Consider the following 22,054-nt stretch of genomic DNA (forward strand, 5'->3'; position numbering starts at 1 on the left):
CGGGGCCAGTATCAGCATCATCTCCCAAGCTCTTTTTGACGATTTGAGACAACGAAATAAATTGCCAATTATTCCGGTGTCAAATGTAAAAATTCGAGGGGTCATTCCTGACAAAATTGCTGTTTGTAAGGTACAAACTTATTTGGACATACAAATTGGAAATTCCACTTTCGCTCATGCATTCGTAGTCATGTCCAAAATGCACTACAATGTAATTTTAGGGGCTGATTTTATCCGTGAAACCAACGCAGTCTTTGATTTGAGCAGGAACCAGATAAAGTTCAGGAAAGAAGAGGGAGCAGAAGTCGTTACACTAAACGAGGAATTGGTGCTTGTTAGGAGACCCATGATGTCAAAACCGCAGGAAAACATCTATGCTAAATTTGCTCCCTTATATGTTGGGCCTTTCAAGGTGGTCAAAAGTTTCAGGAATAATTCCTATAGAATTCAGAGTCTGGATGGCCGCAGCGAAGCTATATTCAATGCAGCCAATTTAAAGGTTTATCATAGAGCAGAAGAAAGAGTTCCACTACAGGATGACGCAGCCTTACCAGCTGGGGAAATGGTCACCGAAGAAGAAGAAGAAGAAGAAGAAGAAGAAGAAGAAGAAGAAGTACAACCCGTAAATATGATCGTCACGTCGAGAGGAAGACAGGTCGAGGCACCACTCCAAGGACAGGCAAGCAGCGGTAGTCATCAAGAGGAAGACGCTGAATGTTTACAGTGTTCGTTCTTAAGAGAAGACTTTATTGATGACATCTGTAACGCAATTCTATTGTTGGAAGAAGAAAACAGGGAAATACGTGAAAGTAACAGAGCCCTACGTCAAGAGTGACATCGACTGGGAAATTTTACGTAGAATCATGGTTCATTTGTATCAAAATTCCCATGTACAATTCAGAATTTTGAAGGAATATATCTGTTTAAATATTTCCCCTTTCTGGGTAAACATTTCGTCGTTGTAGGTGGATTATGAACCCATAATTCTACGGTGAGAAAAATATTTTTTCTCCAATATTTATTTGGTATTAAGAAAGTACTTTTATGTTTGAAGGCAGCAATGTTGCGCTCCTAAGAGCCCCGATGTCGCGTGGGAAGGTTCTCACTCACGGCAAGCTCGTGAATTGCCGGGATACCTCGGTGGAACTCGAGTGCCCGACAATTATTTAAATTCATGGAATTCTATACAACGAGGGATTTTGGCAATATAGTAAAGAAAGAAATAAATAAGCAAAATTTTTCGTACACCCTCCGTGAAGACACAGACACCAGGGAAAACTTAAATGCAGTTAAGCCTAAGTACATGTTAGCGTCAGATCAGCGAACCAGATACACGTGCCAAGGTCAATGGAAGAAGAAAACGCGCGAAACGCACGGGCAGAAATAATTTATTTCCCCTGTTGTGAGTGTAGAAAAATTATAAATTTAACATCTAACATAAGTGCAAGTCTGTCCGGAGTTCTGGGACAAGCCTCATCAAAATCGGTCTATTAGACGCAAAATTGGCAGATTACACAATCAAGCCTCATAGAGGGGATAGCGCCCCTCCTGAGATTATAAAAGAAACCCCCCACCGTGGATTTTTCAGTGTCGATCTGGAACTTGAAGCCGCGGGAGCTTGTGCCCGTCGTCATTAGAAATTCGCGCCAGATTGACCGACAAATAATTAAATACATGTCCGTGGCTAAGGTCCATATACTTGGTTAAGAAGAGAAAGTGATTGGAAAGGTTCTGAACGTTTGCCGACGAACTAGGAAGGTGTAGGCTGATTGAAATATACACAGCAAGTTTTATTTATATCATCTCATGTACGCTTGAAAGTGAAGAGGGTTTGGGGGAAGCTATTCAGAGTAGTTCTGCTCCCTTTATCTGCTGAACACCTGTTTTTATTGAAGTAACGGAGAGAAACCACTCTGGGAACGCGTCAGACAGTTGTAGTCGACTGCAGAACGAGGGAAGTTCGTGGTGCAAATTACAGAGAAAGTGCCTTATTCATGTGGTAATTTTAATATCGTGTGTGTGAAGGGTAATGTTTGCATGAGTGAGATTTTGGAAATGAAAATGTTATCTGTGGAAATGAGCGGCTAAGCCCGAGGTCAGTTGGCGACGATGTAACCAGAATGCTGGGAATGTCACCATTGTGCAGGTCTGTCTATTTTATATTATGTTGTAGTTAGTTAGTTATTGTTCTGTCCCAACAAACTTTTCCAGATGACTGTCGGGTTGATATTCGTAATTATCAGGCGAAAGGTGTTGTAATTTTTGGTCAGCGTGTGGAAATTTCAGTGTGTAAAGTTCATGTCAAGAACGGTAAAATGCGACGCTTAAAATTTTGTATTAAATGTTCGATGAGATATCATCCAAAGCGTGGATTTTTGGAACGTTATAAGTGTAAATTAGTCGTGGCGAATATCTTAATCTCAGATGTCAGTTGAATTCAGAAATGTTGGTCGATAATAATAATAATAATAATAATAATAATAATAATAATAATAATAATAATAATAATAATAATAATGTCTACCGCGGGATAAGGAAATTTTTCTATGTTAAAGTGCATTTAACCAGTATATTTTTACAAGGATCGCAGGCATATTTAGATGATTTCGGTGAAATTTGTTAGAGTCACAGTCATTAATGGGAAGGAAATTTTGAGACATCGTGTATATCAATGATACGAGAAATCGCTATGTGCTCTTGGATTCTCGAGGTCTGAAAGCCGTAATAATAGTAAAGTAAGAGATGTGTTTAATAATGGTTGTCGTTTTCACCAGGGGATCGAAGTATGAAAAAGGGTCTTGAAGGAAAAGGGATTGAGAGCGACGAATTTATATGTATGTGGAGATGAGAGAGATGGATGAAATGAAGCTCGGATTTTAAGTGATACCGCTGGAATAAAGCGAGGAGAAGGAGTTTGAGACAAGCTATATTTTTGAAGAGGAAGTATTTAGGAAACAGGCTGTGTTGAGGCAGGCTGTATTGTTTTCCGCAATCAATCCGAATTTGAGACGACTATGGTGTGAAGCATCGTAAATTTATAGAAAGATCCCAAGTGAAAACGACTCTAGTAAAATGTTAAAGTCTTGGTAGTAAACATCCAGTGATTTTTGTTACGTAAAGCCCGTATGGATAATAAGATAATGAGCGACCTCAAGGATCAAAGAGCACTTTGGACCCACGGTTGGTGTTGTATTAAATTTGGTCACTGGATAGGTCATTGATAAAAATAGTTGGAATTGATGATAGGCGATTTGAGAATTTCGAATGCGGTAGTGATGATTATTATTTTGAAGGCATCCACTAAATGGTAAATGTGTGTTGGGAATTTTCATTTGCTTCCCTAACACTTCAGTGCACAGGCTGAGATTGTGTTCGAGGTGGAGAATCGTTCGTCACGTATATTTATTTTTGAGCTCACGTATTGTAATGGTAGAGACTTACTGTGTTTTTCGACTTGCATTCATTTGATAGTAAGAGACGTGGTTCCGTCGTGCGTATTTTGTCTGACCAGATTTAGTATTAAAGGTCGGAGGTGTTTGAATTTGCTAGTTCGCCTGATATGTTAAGGGAGGCGTAGTACGACCCACTTTGACGCCCGACGATAGATTTAGGACGTCACATGTTATTCTTGGAGTCACTGATGATGAGACGTCCTAGTTCACGCCCGACGATAGAATTTGGAAGGCATCATGTACATATGATTAGTGTTAGGATGTACAGATTTCAAGTGAGCCCGACGATAGGTCTGGGATGGTAGCTGTACACACTCAAGTCTCAGTTTAGATGTTTCTTTTGTTTTTTTGTTGAAGCGGCCTGGATGAAGGTAGCAGTTACAGTACGATATGATTTATGAAGAGGGTCAATGCGTAGCTCTCCATTGAGATAACGGGACCGCTATCAACGAGTGAGGGTTGTCCAAGTGTTGGATATCGGCTCGATATAAATTAAATATTTTTACTGTGATTCTCCGTGCGTGTTAAGCTCTAATGACTTCGAGATGTTAATTTATTTTTACGGACTTCATTGTTTTCTCGTTTTAACGTCCGTTTTCGTTTGATAGTGTGCATATTGACACTAAGTGTATTAGTGTGAGACTTGAGTTGCGAATGCGGTTTCGATTCGTCAGCTAGTATTTCATATTTATTTTCAATCTTGTCGTACTTTCATTTCATTTATAGTTAAAGTAAGTAAGGAATCACTTTACAAGTAGTGTGTTGGGACAGACAGTAAATAGAGAGATCTGTACTGGTAGCATTGTTTTTCAAGGGAAAGAATTCCTTAAAGTTGTAGTAAATTTTAGTGTGGACTGGTAATTTTATTAAGCATAACAAACCCATTTGTAACCTGAAAATCGGTTCAATAATAATATTTTTCAAGTGACTTTCCACTTTTTAATTAACTTCAGTGTTTGGCATTTCTTCTAAATGCATGATTAGTAATTGTTTCCTGCATTTCGCAGTTTTGTTCCTTTAGAACGACATAACGTAAGATCCTCTCGGATCCTGTTGTTGTTGGTTCCTTCCGAACAGCTGTTTTGGGTGATGCACATTTAGCATCGGGATTACCTTATCACTTAAGGGTGTCATGAATGACAAATACATGGTGGGATTTTATTTCAATTGTGAATGATGCTGTTAACTTGTAGTGAACGCCATGCTTTCCCATAATATTTCGCAACCTATCCAAAGCGACTGATACTCAGTTTGGTTCGATTAAGGGTCCATTCGGCGGGTGTTCCGTATCCGTTAAGGGTATTCGACTGGTGGATAACCTTAATTGAGAGAAAATCAGGCGTTCTACTTGTTGAAAGTCAGATTTTCCACGGATCGTGTGGATTAACTCTCAGTTCTCGTTTGGAATACTAGGTGCCCGGTTTTCAGGTCTTCCCTTTTTCAGTTTTTCAGTTTCGCTGTCCACTAACATATTAGCTTCTCCGAAGCAACTCTTCGACATTGTAAGAAACAAAGTGACGTTATGTAATGTGACTGTGTTTGGAACATTCAAAAATCAATAATTTATAAATTTTCTCTTTTGCAAGAATGCATATAAAATTAATGATGTTATCGTGCTATTTCAATTTAATAAAAGTTAGTAAGCACATTTTTGCTCCTCATTTCAAGTAGTTAGGCTCTCTTCTGAACCCCATCGTTTGGTTAAGATCGTGACCGAATTTATTCCCGCAACGACCCAGGATTTAAGAGTTCTAAATTGTTCTACTGTAGCAGCCGTGGCCGACCAACGATGGAATGGTAAGTTCAAGGGTTCAGTAAACTTTCTTTGGATACCTAGTCATAAAGGTATCAAACACAACGAGTATGTTGACCGGCTCGCTAGAGCAGCAACGCATTTGGGCGAACGGCTAGATTCACCAGTGTCTATTCGAGACTACGTGCCACGTATCAAGCAGCGTTCCTGGACGCAAATTGAAGAAGAATGGTATATTACAAAAGGGCAACGGGGAAAACAATACGCTGCAGTCCAACCATACCCTCCTCACTCACCTTGGTTCTCCAAATGGAATGCTTGTCGCCGATACATCACTTCTCTTATTCGCATGAGGTTCAACCACGACAGTTTTGCAAATCATCTCTATCGGATAGGAGTCCTAAACTCGCCCTACTGTTCCTGTGACCGCCAAGCAATCGCTGACCTCAACCACATCTTCTTCTCGTGCCATCTTTATAATATACAGCAGGAAAAATTTATAACAACTTTACTTTCATTGAACTTCCAACTACCACTCAACATCCAGTGCATTTTATCATCCCAACAACCAGAAGCGTATAATGCAATCGCCATATTCTTAAAAGACACCGATTTAAGATTATAAAGTTTGATGTGATACTACTTCAGAAAAACTACGTAAACATACCACAGTTGCAGTGTCCCAATTTGTTCTTTTGTTTTTCTCTTCGTATGTGTGTGTGCGCATTCTGTACGGGCTCGGAACGTAATACCATTATAATACTATGGAAGATTCATAGGTGTATATGTATTCTAAGTGTATATTTAATGTATATGCTTTGTTATCTAATGTATATCTAGCTGGCTGTTTGGTCTGGCACCTAAAGCCAATAAATTAATTTTAAAAAAATTAAGGAACGTCAGTTGGACTACTCCATCCTCTGCAGTTTCATTTCACGACGTTGTTTTGGCACATATCAATGAAATTAGCCTTTAGGATTAATCATTTTAACAATATTAGTCAATGTAACATACTATTTTATTCCCCAAATGAAGATACATCGACAATCAGAGTCAATATCAGAACGTCAGCTGGACTAAGTCATCTCCCCGCAGTTTCATTTCACGACATCATTTTGGCAAATATCAACGAAAGTAACCTTTAAGATTAATCATTTTAACAGTATTAACCCATGTAACATTCTCCATAGCTCTAAATTACGATAAATCGGCAACCAAAGTCAATATATTTTCCATAAAGAAGTATGCATTTCTACCGCAAATAGGTCGGCCGCCAGCGCCACGTGTCGAGCTGTGTAACTACTCCGATTACAGTGCGTGGACCCGACTGTCAAGGCCGGTAAGGAGCTAGCTAGAGCGACGGATCAAGTCGGCCGTGGCGATATGGGCCTAGTTCCCATTTCTACCACCGAGTGCTGCTTCGCTGGCATTGAAACACGATTGTTCATTACAGCACACAGTACGTGTTTAGTACCGTATATTTCTGTTCAAATATATAGCCAATCACTCAAAAAACATATTTGAATCACACTTTACACCTTAATAAAGAAATTCAGGGAAGAACATAACCCTCCGCAGCGTAAAAGCTGTACAAAATAATTTTAACGGTAGGTAGTAAATACGGTAGAAAATTATATTCACACACTTTTCTGTGTAAGTGTTTCGCGTTCTCGCGTTCGAATCTTTTAAAGATCTCAGTTATTTATGTGGCTATGTTATTTAAGAATACAGGAATAGCACACTCTCAAATAACTTCACTCAATAACTATGAATGTCCGATTTCAGGACAACTGAAGTAAGGAAAATTACGCAACACAGGCACTCATAGATGCAAGAGGATTTTTATGCACAAATGGTTGTGCTTTCAATACAAAATTATGAATAACTTTCAAAATCCACAGTGGCAAATCAGATGGGTACTGCAGCCTGCTGTTTTATTCTCTTTTATAAATCAGGTCCATTAGCACTGTTGAACACCTTGGTCTTGTCAAAAGAATCAAATAACTTGTCCGGCTGCAATGTTGCTACATTTGTGCTACTGACACGTATGTCAATTTTTTAAAGCAATTTTTTATCGGTAACTTGCATTTGACAGTGGTACCTGCATTAAAAATCGTGCATATCTGTATACGAATGGTTTTTAAATATTATAGGGCTGTTACTAGTTGAGTCGCGAAAATATCTTTCGGGCGCAGCACATTCATTTTCTTAAATTTAGACGGCTCGATGTTTTTGCATGCAAGAAAAATGAACCTGTTTCAGAGTTTCATTTCATTGCATCTGATACAGTTTCTTGATAAAATCACCTTTTATACCCTGGGAAACATCATAGATTTTTTTAGTAAGGAATTTCCTACTTTTCAGAATGTGCCATTTGTCGAAAGCAAGAAGAGGCATTTCACTATCTACAGGATAACAGATCTTCGGTTTAATATGTTTTGAAGACGACATTCTTCTTATCCTGCTAACATTAGCCTTATGATTGTCACTCACAATGCGCAACACGAAAAAACAGCAAGTTTCGAATTCCTTTATTGTTTTGAGTGTTAAAGTATGTAGCTCTGTACCTAAAAGCCTCTTAAACAAGAAAAATGTCGCTGTAACATTTATTTTGTAGTCACAGCAGAAATTATAAACCAGAAAATGTTATTGACTAGGGTAATTCGATTTCTACTTTCGCTTGCACGACAGTCATCTTGAGTAGTTTTTATTCGCCCAATATGGAATGAAGCGCCTTACTGTTGAAAGAAGGTCTCGAGTTTCTTGTCATATAGTCTAACATCTGCTGTTCGATGGACTACCAACAAACACAATCTCTCTTCTTCATTTAGGCACTGCCTTTCTGTTAAGAGGCGCTCCTTTACTAAGGCCCGGTTTCATCAACACATGTTAAATATATACTAACAAGTAGTTAGTTAATACGGAGTTAGAAATTTAACATCTTGTTAGGTTTCTTGCGTTTCATCAAACTTTTCTTGTGAAATGTTAACTAATCGACTGTTAACTCTCCCAATATTGCGAACTGGTGCGAATCAAGGAGGCAGTGGTACGAACATGCTGTTTTACAGCGCGCTCCGATGCGCTTTTGTTTGAGCACAGCTGTAAAATATGGCGCGTGAAGTGAAACGGAATCGTAGTTCTAATTTTTCCTCCTTCGAAAAAGAGTTGTTAATTGAATTAGTTATTAAATATATATAAATTATTGAGTGCAAGCGCACAGATGGTTTGACAATAAAAGAAAAGGACGAGGCGCGGGAAAAGTCCGCGAGGGTTTCAATGGGGTAAACAGATACTTTTTTTAGCGGGTATCCGCTGTCACCCAACAAAATCACTTCGTTAATTGTCCCACTTCAAACTGTGCTCCGATATGGGAGTTATAAATATTGTATTGTCGTGTGCAGAACCAGACCACCTAGCAAGTATATCCCTGATTTGGAGGTTAGGCTCACGAATCACCTGAACATTAACATTAACAGAGAAATATCCCTTTCGATTACGATATATTTCGGCCCAATTGCCTCCAAGTGATTGGATTCTTACATGTGTAAAATCTATTGCACGTAGAACAAACACCAGGAAAACGGCTTATTTCATAGAAGTCGCGGATAATTTGCTGACGCTCTTCTACTGAAGGGAATGTTACATACCTCCTTCTCATGGTTGCTATTGCTGCAGACACCCGACAAACAACTCTATTAACAGTGGCTTTAGAAATTCCAGCATTGTCTCCGGCCATTATGTGAAAATAACCTGTAGCAAAAACTCGTAATATTATCAGTACCTGCAACATTGGAGAAAGAGGTATGTTTCTCTTCGTAGGATATTCTAACCTCACTTGAATTTCGTCAACAACCTTAGCAACGACTGTTTTCGATAACCTGTATCTATGAAGAAATTTCGGATCCGTCAAATTTTCAAAGTCATTACGTCGCTGAACTCTTCTTCGATCAGGATTGTTTTGTAAAAGATCTAAATAGAGCAATTCCGCCTCGAAAGCGCGATTCACAGCAGCCATTTTGGAACAGGTTGCTAAATGCTAATGTTAGCCATTTAACATTGAAAATGGCTGATGTTAACTTTAAGGCCGGTTTCCACTGATTAACATTTAACAACAACATGTTTAATGTTAAGAGTGTTAAATGTTAACTGGTGCCACCATCAACATGTTGAATGTTAAATGTTGAATACTGTTTCATTTAACATTGTGTCCACACTTAATAAACATGTTAAACTTGACTTTCTTTGTTTATATATAGGCCCTAAATAGTTCATCATAACAATCTGTGGTTATACATTTAGGTGGTGTCTAGTATTTTCAAATAAGGACAATGGACTCAGATAAAGAGGATTTCGCCCTTAGTTACTGCCACTGTTGCTTCTTGTTACGACTTAGAAATGCAGTTTTATTAGACACATTTCCTCCCCTCATCCTTCTCACTGCTTCAAAAGCAAACCAGTTTGAAGTATAAACTTCGTCCGCTCCCGCACCCAACTTATGATTTTTTTTTTTTTTTCAATACTCGACTGTACTGGGAGCGGAGGGACGCTAGGTTTTTTATCAATGCATTCGCAGGAACAATGAAGGATAATTTAGAATTCCTGTAAAATGTCGGCTTTCTTCGCTTTATCCCTGCATTCCTTTTATGAGACATCTCATAAACAAGGCCTTTCTATTATATCATTAATTAAGTCCAAAGTAATCTTGCTCCACTCCATTTCTGACTACTATAAATTTTAGTATAGTGCACAGAGAACGACACACGTGTGCGTATCGGTACCAGTACTGTATTTGTAGCTTATAACAAAGAGAATGAGTGTTGCGGAGTGTTGTAACTATAATCCTACTTCACGAGAAGCACGTCGTTTGCATCGTTTGGCTATCTGTTGACATGGAACCGGAAAGGAAGTTGCCGAAGCTGTGCCAACATCTCACGAACAACGAATTGACTTGACATGTTTTCCACTTGGAGCGGAAAACACGCCAACATGTTAAAAGTGTTAACCTCAAAATTCTGAGTTATCATGCAAAGTCAATTGGAAGACACAATCACAATATACATATCAATTGTAACATGTTAAATTTAACATGTTGGTGTTAAATGTTAATCAGTGGAGACCGGCCTTTAATACGCTGTTTAACATTTGTTAATATTAACATTTGTTGATGAAACGCAAATTTTCTTAAATAGTATGTTAAAATGATTTAACACCTTGTTAAGTACTAACATGTGCTGATGAAACCGGGCCTCAGAGTGTTATTCCAGTCTCGCAGTTTATATCTCCTACGTAGCGTGAAAGTGTGGATTTATTCGGTGTGGCAAACATATCGTTTCGATGATCTTGAATTGAAATTCGGCGAGAAATTCTGTTTTGAAGTAACATTTAGCCATTTATGACGTTATTACTCATTGAAAGTAAATTCATGAAACGGAATCCCACTTACCGATCTGCTTTTCATCTTACGTTAAGGCACACAGTAGTAAACCATATTATGTATAAAAACATTAAAACGGTTCAAGACGAACGGAACAAGCCAAATAAGGTAAATACTAGCTCAAATTACATCAGCACTATTAGCAATGATCAATGAGCGTGTCTCGTCAAGCAGACTAATGCCAGCTTCTCAGCGCTCCAAGCGCCCGAACTTGTAATTACGCCGTGTTCGCTCGTTTACATGTGTGACTGGGCGAATGAGAAGGCGTATTAGCGCAGTCATAGTAGAGGCGTTGCCTACGAGATAAGTAAAGGCCTCTGCATGCGCGGTCTTTTCAAGTACTAAATTGGCAGAGTAGCAGTAGTTCAAATAGAGCCGCCAGATGTCAGGCTAGCCCTCCATTTCTCACCACGGTTCCAATTGGGAACATGCATCATTTACAAAAATATTTTTTTTTGAAAAGTACACCAATGAAATAGTACGTAAACGTATTACATTGTTGTATGTTGCCTTGTTTTCTACCATTAAAAAAATATTTAATAGTGCCTTTCCGCAAGGCGAGTGAAACAGCCTCTGACGTAAGCGGTGCACTGTGACGTCACGATCCAGTACCGCATGGAGCTCTACCAGCCGTTGTGCATCAGCCGTTGCTAAAAGCCGATTGCTTATTATTCATGATCGCGAATAACTTCAAAATGACAGAAGAAAGGTTCAAAACAGCACAATCAGACAATCTATCATGTGTAAATGTCATCATTCTTGAAAAATAGTGACTTTTGTGGCCGCAGAAATTCGCGGATAACAAGCAAGTTTGTAAGTGGCGTCTTTTATATACGTGCAATGTACTGTAACCCATAGTATTAGGATAACAACGAACCTGGATAGATATCACATCACTTTCAACATTTCAATCTAGACTGATTCCCCTATTAGGCTAAAGAATAACATTACATTTTCGGGCTTTCAGCATTAGTAAAGTAAGAAATCGGATTTCAGCACTAACATATAGGTAGAATTATAGTACTAGTCCGGTTCTGTGGTGTAGTGGTTAATGTGTGCCACTCCCGGAGGCCCGGTTTCGATTCCTGGCTCTGCCATGAAAGTTGAAAACAAATAGTACGAGGGCTGGAACGGGGTCTACTCAGCCTCGGGAGGTCAACTGAGTAGAAGGGTTTCGAATCCCACCTCAGCCATCCTCGAAGTGGTTTTTCGTATTTTCCTACTTCTCCTCCAGGCACCTAAGGCCACGGCCGTTTCCTTCCCTCTTCCTTGTCTATCCCTTCCGATCCTCCCATCCTCCAAGGCCCCTGTTGAGCATAACAGGTGAGGCCGCCTGGGCGAGGTAATGGCCCTCCTCACCAGTTTCATCACCATACTCAAAGTCTCAAGTTCCAGGACACTGCCCTTGAAGTGGTAGAGGTGAAATCCCTCGCTGAGTCCGAGAGAAAACCAACCCTGAAGGATAAACTGATTAAGAAAGAAAGAAAGAAGGAAAGAAAAAGTTCATAGTACTATAGGGCTATAATCTATCATTCCCAAAAAATATATATATTTATGGTTGGGACAACTGGCCTACCCATTCCGGGGCCCATGAAAGAGAATTAAATATCTTTGTGGAGGGAAAAAGTTAAACATGATAAAGATAAATATGACTTCATCTAGTTTTCACAAGTCGGGCTGAGTGGTTCAGACTGTTGAGGTGCTGGCCTTCTGACCCCAACTTGGCAGGTTCGATCCTGGTTCAGTCCGGTGGTAGTTGAAGGTGCTCAAATACGTCAGCCTCGTGTCGGTAGATTTACTGGCACGTAAAATAACTCCTGCAGGACTAAATTCCTGCACATCGGCGTCTCCGAAAATCGTAGAAGTAGTTAGCGGGGCGTGAAGCCAGTAACATTAATTACATTTGGCTTTTAACAAGCTGAGCATATCAGGAAAGAAAAGTGTCCTGGTGACATTTTAGTCGCTCAATACAGGAATGTCTTTGGGTGCTGTGACTTTTACTTTTTTTTCTTTACGTCACACCGTCACATATAGGTCTTATGGCGACGATGGGACAGGAAAGCCCTAGGAATGGGAACAAAGCGACCGTGGCCTTAGGTACAGCCTCAGTATTTGCCTGGTGTGAAAATGGGAAACCACGGAAAACCATCTTCAGGGCTGCCGGCAGTGGGGTTCAAAACCCACTATCTCCCGGATGCGAGCTCACAGCTGCGCGCTCCTATCCGCACGGCCAACTCGCGCGGTATTTTTACCCTTCGGTTTATTGACTTGGCGTGTATAACCTAAAACTTAGGCTAAGTTGGATAATATTTTAAACACCTACATCACTATTTTCACCTGTGTGCAATTATGTTATTTATTTCATTAATATTATGATAATTATTATAATTGAGCATTGTTAACTTATAAGACCCCAACAGACAAGCATTGGTTTTGTGTAGTTATACATTTGTTAAATTCACGTTGTTTCCTTTCATGATGAACACGCCTATTCTTTGTTACATTATAGAGTATTTAGATATAGCCTAAATTTCTTTACCAGTTAAGCTCTTCAATAAAGACATACATAACTGTCCCATGCCAAGATATATTGGTAGAATTAGAGCTGTCAAAATGGTTCATAACCCCTTTGATTTATTATCTTGACATGGATCACCCAAAACATAGGTTAGATTTGGAGAATACTTTAATAATCAGCATTATTTAATGCACTGTTTATTCCAAGATGTAATTGAAGCATTTAAATAAAGCATCATACATTAAAATTTAAAGTTTTACCACTAGAACAGTTGACATGGAAAAGTGATTTGAAAATTCAAACAAATTCATCTTACGTTAAAATCTTCAAAAAAATAAACTGTAGACTTTTCCGATATATCACCAGCATTTCTCCAGCTCGCCAAAATCCACTTCTCCCTAGTTTTAGCGTATTTGGAACGTTTATAAACAATTTGTTTGGTATGGTATGCGATGTGCTATTGCACATCGGAACTCTACACCATTTATAAGTTTTCTGCCTCACTGTCTGCGCAGGATTCATTTTAAGTCTAAAATATACCACTCAGATTATTATCCAATGTATAGACCTCGAATTTAACCATACTAGACACTAACGTAAAGTAGAAATACGCGAAGTGTATCCTGCTTCTCACAGCACACTATGTGTTATTTCGTCTGCTAATTCAGTCAACCTGTACGATGACGTCAGGCCAATGAGATCGCGTACTTGCGTGACGTGACATTTTCGTAGATTTTTATCATGTTTGGAGTTATTATTTGTACATTCTGATCACATTTTTGAATTCTGCATGCAATTTCGAATCAGATTAGCATATTTTTAATTAAAACCCCGGATCATGCATGTTCCCTATTGGCATTTTCGAGAATAACTTATACATAGAAGCACATTACATTTTGACTAGAAAAGTGATACGACGTTTAGTAACGAAAAATAAATGTATCACACAATAATTCAAGAAGAACTCATACGAGTCAGATCGTATAGTTGCGGCTGGAAAGTAGGGCCATACTAGCAAGGTGACCTGAGAGGTGTCTGTGTTCTTTTTTCTTCGTGTCTGTATCTACCTTTCTATTCTCACCTTCTTAAATTTAATTCCTCTTACTGTCTAGCCAATCTCTCTGCCTCGGGTAGTTAACCCTGTGGGTGGGGCGGTAGAATATCGGCTACGGTAGCCCCTGCCTGTAATAAGAGGCGACTGAAAGTGGCCCCAGGGGCTCTAAACTTGAGAGCGTGGGTTGGTGACCACGAGGTTTTTAGCTGAGTCCTGGAATTGCTTCCACTCACTTGTGCCACCTCGTCACTTTCGTCCACCGGTATCCTACGCGTATTCGACCTCCCTTGATCAACTCTTGTTCTTTTTGTCCTCGACTGTATTAGATTATTCGAGACCTAGGCGTCTTTCATTTTCACGCCCTTCGTGGCCCTTGTCTTTCTTAGACCTGCACCTTTATTTTTCGAAGTGTCGGACCCGTTCCATTTTTCACTCTGATTAGTGTTATATAGAGGATGGTTTCCCAGTTGTACTTCCTCTTAAAACAATCACCACCACCACTCTCTTCGCTCCACTTGTACGTCGTTTGGAACATTTGTATTTGCCTGCGAGAATGCATTTCCATAGCTTCTTTTCTTGGGCAGCTTACGAGTTTTATTATGAAATACGATGAGTACCCTGAAAGAAGTGTTGGAACTGAATTTGGAAGAAAGCGTCTGGTTTTAGCAGAAATGCTAAAGCACGTGCTTTCAAAATGGCCTCTACATACTATACATTTCGAGGAAGGTTGTCACATGCTATTTTTCTCGTCACACCGACGTGATATAATTTTGACCCATTTTTCTCGTCATTCTGTATTTGCTGGGAACTTGTGGAAAGAAATTCCACTACCTTTGTGAAGTTTACTTTTGCAGAATGGTTCATAGCAAAAAACAATTGTTGAGGACGCGCAATAGACATCCTGTGAATAGAATGTTCACAATAAATATTCTTCTTTTCTTTTTTCTTTTTCTACCGCTTTTTCCCACAGTTGTGGCGACGCGGTGAGAATTGTGTCGCACATGTGGATCTGGCCCTGTTTTACTCCGAACCAGAAGAATTTAACATGAAATGCGCGATTAAAATCCCCGACCCGCACGGGAACCGAACCCGGGACCCTCTGAACCGAATGCCTCAACTCTGACCATTCAGCCAAGGAATCGGACGTTTACAATAAATACTCTCTCGGTGGTAAGTACGGAACCTCGTATATATTTAAAACTATGAAGCAAACATTATATTAAAGTTACATTTATATAGAAAGTATATAAAGCTGAATACACAAATCAACACCTTACATAATTATTTTTAAGGTCTACCTGATCTAAAAACTCACTAACTTTACATTTTGCTGCACAATTTCTATATACGTCAGTGTTAAACAGTGGAGGACTAACACGAAATCTAGCGGCGACTCTGGAACTAAAATGTATTTCACGCTGTGTAAGCTGCCATGCGGAGGCCTTTTACTGATCACGTAGGCAACGGTAGAGGGCGATGGAAAATCAAAGAGAACATACACAGAATGGATAGCGTCTACTTTCGCATACGTACTTCGTGTAACTAACGTGAGCCCGAGCATTGCCGAAGTGAGACGAAAATAAATAAAACGGGGAATACAGTAATGTCGTGAATATGGAAATAATTAATGATCTAAAAATAATTGAGTTAACTAGACAATATTTCGTTCACAAAATGTTAAGGGTACACGCTGTCTACCCTGTCTCCCCTTACGCTTCGACCCTGGCAGCAACTCTAGTACGCACTTTATTTTGAAAATATTTCCTTTACTGAAGGAATTGAATCATTCACTTTTGGGAACTGATTTCAAATTTCTTTTGTTACTCGGTGTAATGCATGTGCGAGACATGTGACGGTGATAACGGTAAAACCCCCAGGTTCCAGGCTTGTCTCACAAACCCCACACCCGCCCTCTCGCCTGCTTGGCTTGGATCTCTATTTTAGATGCATATTGTGAGAACTTAATAAAATAATAAATCATATAACTGTTTATTTTGTGAAATAGGTATTGAAGGCGAAAGAGGTTCTTATAGGTTCAGAAGGTAAAAATTCAGTCGTGTTCACGCAAGTTTTATAAGGAGGTGATGTAGAATAAAGCTTGCAAAACTTACGTGGAATTCCTTTTAGAGAAGAGATGTGTCCATTGCCATGGCCAGGTACCCACCAACCCACCCCAAAAAGTACATTTAGTTTTATAACCTAACGAAGAATAGCGCATGCCATTTTCCATTGCTGGAATGGCTACGCGCATTGCTATTGGCTGTCGTAAAATGCGTTGTTACGTCATCGCCGTCAGTGATTAGAAGTACATAGCGTTGCCAACCCGTGAAGTAAAAAAGCACGGTCTTGTCCAGACCCTACCCTAACCAGTGCAGGCCAATGGTGTTTTCTGAGGTAACTAGAGGCCTAAGGCCGCTTCGCGGCTCTAACCTGAGGACTTACGCCCCTGGACTCCCTTTACTCACTGATGGTCTAATTCCTAAGTAGTGGTTGGTAGCGTTGTGCTTCGCCCGATCACGTTGTCTGCGAGTCATACCGCGCGTAGATATTGGCGATGCAAGCGGTAACCATGGTACTAATGTAGCGTGACATGTAAAGAACTTTTGTTAAAATTTTTATAACATTAAAAAGAGGTTGAGAGAGAGAGAGAGAGAGAGAGAGAGAGAGAGAGAGAGAGAGAGAGAGAGAGAGAGAGAGAGAGAGAGAGAGAGAGAGTATTTTTTCTTTAATTCCTCATTAAACTTAAAAACCGACTTAATTAGGAATATCTTGATTATTCATTTCTTTATCATTTACTTGGGTAAGGGAATCTTCATTATTGATACATTGAGGTCAGTTTGTTGATGGTTATGTCTCGCGATTTCAACATGTACCTAGTCAAGTTGGTAGCAGTGATGAGCAATTAAAAAAAAAGAGAAAGGGCGGCGATATTTCCCTTTTAGTGACTAGTACTAAAGCTCGCTCCAAATTTCTCTTGCACACCTCTCTGTAATGCCTGAACCCTCTATGGCAGCTGATGATAAAGCTATTCGAGATCCAACCTGCCTCTAGGTTGACAATCCGTCCGTCCTTCGGTGAATGAATGAATAAATAAATGAAAGGATGAATGTACATACATACATACATACATACATACATACATACATACATACATACATACATACATACTTAGCGAGTTGGATGCGTAACTGTGACCTTGCATTCGAGAGGTGACCGGCTGCCCTGTAAATAGTCTTCCATTGTTTCCCATTTTCCCACCAGGAAAATGCTGGGACTGAACTTTAATGAACTTCACGGGCGCTACTTTCAAATCCTAGCCCTTTCCTGTCCTTGCGTTGGCAAAAACCTACGTACGAGTATTAGTGCCACGGGTCGTGAGACAACCGTTGGCGTTGTGGTACAAACGTGTGCGTGTACTCACAGTCACGAATTCGCAAAATGTAGTTGAGTTCACTATAACGTCGCTTATGTTTGTCAACCTATCGATTTGCGAACAATGCGAGACCAGAATCTTTTAAATCGGTCGACGCATTCACTCGCTACGACGCTCCAAAGTGTACTGAGAGCACGAATCGAGCGATCAAAGCACGAGGCCCTCACGGGGAAAGGTTGCATCATCACGCCAAGTGCATTCTTGTAACATTTAGGTTTGGGGCCGATGACCTTAGATGTTAGGCCCCTTTAAACAATAAGCACCATCATCATCATAATCAACATTTAGCATTGAGTTACTTAGCGTATTTACATGCATTGATTATGAACATTGTGTCCTGGTTCTCAACGGGGTCGGACATGAAATGAGATGAATCTTCGTAGCTACTTTTTACTACCGGTTTCCCCTCCTAACGTCAACCTCCTAAGAGGAGTTAAGGAGTTAATGACATGAAATACGTGATATATTATGGTAGGAAGAGAAAGGTGAAATCCGGTGTCGGAACATAGCTTACTATTGTCAAATAGCACCAAGCGGTCCACTCAAGTCTTAACGTCTCCATCCGACGGACGAATCACCATCAAGAGCGTCATATGACCTCACTCCATATGAACACTGAGGAAGGGTTTGGAATTGAATCCAGACATTTGTCACGCAACCTAGTGATCAGAAATTGTATGCCACCACTTCTCCTGCCCTGCCGGCCAACATTTGATAGTGAACATTTTATCTACCAACGGGACTCGAACTGACTAACCGTGGTGTCAGATCATAGAGACTTGACGCTTTAACGCTCATGGCGACCAGGCGGGCTCTACGTACATTACATATACTGTACAACTACAACATGTATGCATGTTAAGTCCTCAGCCCAAGGCTGGTTGGATCCTCAACAGCTCCGCCATCAGCTGTCATAGATGGCCTAGGCATCACTAAAGAGGCGTACAGCATACATAAGTTGACCAAGATCATTCCGATGAATTTCAATCAACCTCAGTAAGTTTAGCTTATAGCCTATATCAATTCAAAGACCGTCAATCTATTGTTTCTTTAAATTTCTCCAACGATATGGTTTTCAGCCCACAGTGTCATTATAGATGCCATCTTATGATGGAGGACATGCCAGAATTAGCTTTGAAGATTAGTTGGTTCTTGTGGGAAGTGTTTAGAATTTATATTTTATCCAAGAAATATTTTCTGAACTTAACCTGTACAAAACTCAAGGTGCATGTAGGAAGCAGGCGTAATGTTTAGTACTTAAACCCGTGACCGGAACTAATAATTGCAGCCTACTTGCTATGGTTAACTCGATGATGGCTGGCGACCTCAATCGGTACACTGAACCCATTACTCAACCTCCGACGTCCTCAAGTGCTGCTACCAGTTCATTTCACCATTCTAGCTCACTTCAGCATTCCACCGGCATTCACGATTTCAAAAGAAAACACGCACCGGTGAGGCTCAGACGGTAAGACTCTCAGATGCGGCCGAGGTTCAAAACTCGGGCGTACTGAGTGTGCTTTATCCCGTCGTTCCTTGTCACAATTCACGGAGTACTTCTAACAGTAACACACAACAACATAGGCTATACCGTCTATACGTATTTTGATAAGATTTAATTCCGCTGGTCTCTTACTTTACTAATATAATGTTTACACTTGTAGAACACAAAGAATTTATTCATCTCCTCCCAAATACACAATTACATTTACAACAAAATATGTGTACATCAACAAAAATTGCAGTAATACATGGTAACCATAACTATTTTGACATATATAATTCAAGACAAAAACCATTCAACAAGTTCATAGTTATTTCATATCATCTAGTATTTAGTTGCGTAACCATCTGCTTCAGTGGCGTATCCTGGATTCTCCACGTAGGCATTCAACTAGTAACCATGCAGTAGCACAATGTATTAAGTAAATTCCAATTGTACTCGCCCTAATTACATTTAGGTGAACTCGATCCTACGATTCTTTTACAGAATTCCTTGGTGACGTCACTGTAGAACTCCTCACGTGCTTTCATCACAACAAGAAGATCCATCTCTATAGACATAATTCCTAATGTAGAGAGACGACTCTGACTTTGAGAATTGCGGACGGAAGATTGTATTCACTTTAGGGCCAAGAGAGAGTTCTACAGATGATGATGTAGCGGGAATAGTTGTAATCAATGTGCACAATTTATAAAGCTCAGGAAGACCACTGTGGAGACTACTGGTCAAGGAACTTCGAGATTTGAGCCGCACTCTTATCTTTGAAGTGTTAAGTGAACATGGTGTCTTATGAGTTACGCCGAGTAGAAGTTGCGCCGTGTTAAAATCAGTAAAACTTGCGCCGTGGTCATTAATCATTCTAGGAACTAGAAGTCTTGTTTGGGAATTCCACAGGGAAAGAATGCCAAGAAGTAAGGCTGACAATTCGGAAGTGCGGGGCCCTAGCCTTTTTGAAGCCTGAAGATGTGGAAGAGGGCTGGCTCTATATCCACGAAGAAGCGCCACAGAATCCTAAACTTGACCAGTTTTTGGACTATTTTGCGGAAGAATGGCTTGAAAATCACAATGTACCACAAGAAATCTGGAACTGCCACGGAAGACGCCACAGAACAACAAATGCTGTTGAAGGGTGGCACCACAAAATTGCTATTTTGCTTAACGTCGCACCGACACCGACGTCTTATGGCGACGATGGGATAGGAAAGGTCTAGGAAGTGGAAGGAAGCGGCCGTAGCCTTAATTAAGGTACATCCCCGGCATTTGCCTGGTGTGAAAATGGGAAACCACGGAAAACCATCTTCAGGGCTGCCGACAGTAGGGCTCGAACCCACTATCTCCCGATTATTGGATACCGGCCACAATTAAGCGACTGCAGCTATCGAGCTCGGTACCACAAAATTAACTATTCTAGGGAGACCGCACCCACGAGTTAAAGATCTCATTTTGTGTCTCACATCCGAAGCAGAAAGCTCGAATTTTAAGATTGCCAGGAATGAACATCTTGAGGGCAAAAGAAGAAAAAGAAGTTACGTGCAATTAGACCAAAGGATCTTGAGAGCAACGGAGCTCTATTTGGAAAGCGGTAATGTAAAGAAATTCATCAGAAACATGCCTTACATCCTCCAACTGGATTAGACATTTAGTCGCCATAAGACCTATCTGTGTCGGTGCGACGTATAGCCCCTAGAAAAAAAAAAGACATTTAGTACTGAACCGTTCATTCAACGGTGCTTACTTTGTAAATATACAATGTAAATATTAGGTTTAAGACACCGAAAATTTAAATCATGTATATAGGCATTAGTTTTCATAAGGATGACAAGGCTGGCCGCTTTTTGTATTGCTAGACTTGGTTTGTTAAATAATGTCAAATCATTCAAGTAATACTTAAGCGGCTGTTTAAAGTTCAACGGAGATCGTCTCAATCAGACATAATGAAACAACGCTGATAGAATGAACATTTGCGACGGAAAACTGTAAATTTCGGTTATTGTTAAGATTAAAAAAGCTTCTTCATGACGCTGATAGAACGTAGGCTTCCCATCACTGCTCCGGGGGTTAAATCTACGATCACTTTTAGATAGCGTTTATGCTGGACAAAGCTGGCGTTCAAAATATTATTTCTGATTTCTTCATATTTATATCAGCATCACTGTTTGAAACAATTTCATTTGTCATTTATTAATCTTTTATACCCAGGGGAATGCGACAGGCCTCGCCAGGGCACACAATTTCCTTTCTTTGGCAGTAGCACTGCCTTCGTGATGTCCAGGCCGTACTGTAACGAGCGCGGGAAAGCAATCAGCTGATCGTTAGGGGGGAAGTTTAGCACATGAGTTAGTAGAGTTAAACATAGATTTTCGCAGTTTTATTGAAATTTTTAACGATGGCCGCGTGTTCACTCAGATATATGTGAGAATGAGTCGTCATCGACTGCATTATTAAGTGGAAAGTCGTTAATTAGTGAAGAAAACTTGGTGTGAGCGTGTATTTATGTGAAGCTATAGGTTAAGAAGATCGTTGTTCAGTGTTTTAATTTTGTAGTTTATTTGTGTAAAGTTATATTTATCGTGTAAAATTAATTGAGTTAGTGCATTCTGTGTTTTATTATTAACCTCGAATTGTATATACTTGAATTAAGATGATCAGTGAGGGAAATCACCATGCCTAAGAGTTGCTGTGTGCCTGGCTGCAAAGCCAATTATAAACAAGGAGAGTACACTCCAGTATTAGTGTTTCCTTCTGATGAAAAACGAGTTAAGTCCAGATGGTGAGTTAATTTTTTTTATTATGTCATAAACATGGTTAACATTAGGTAGGCCCTATATTTTTATGTAATCAGACCTACGGCTTATCTGAATTCGGTGTATTTGAAAATGCAAGTCTTATTTATGAGTATCACCGAG

The sequence above is a fragment of the Anabrus simplex genome, chromosome 1, assembly GCF_040414725.1.
Source record: "Anabrus simplex isolate iqAnaSimp1 chromosome 1, ASM4041472v1, whole genome shotgun sequence".
NCBI classification, from domain to species: domain Eukaryota; kingdom Metazoa; phylum Arthropoda; class Insecta; order Orthoptera; family Tettigoniidae; genus Anabrus; species Anabrus simplex.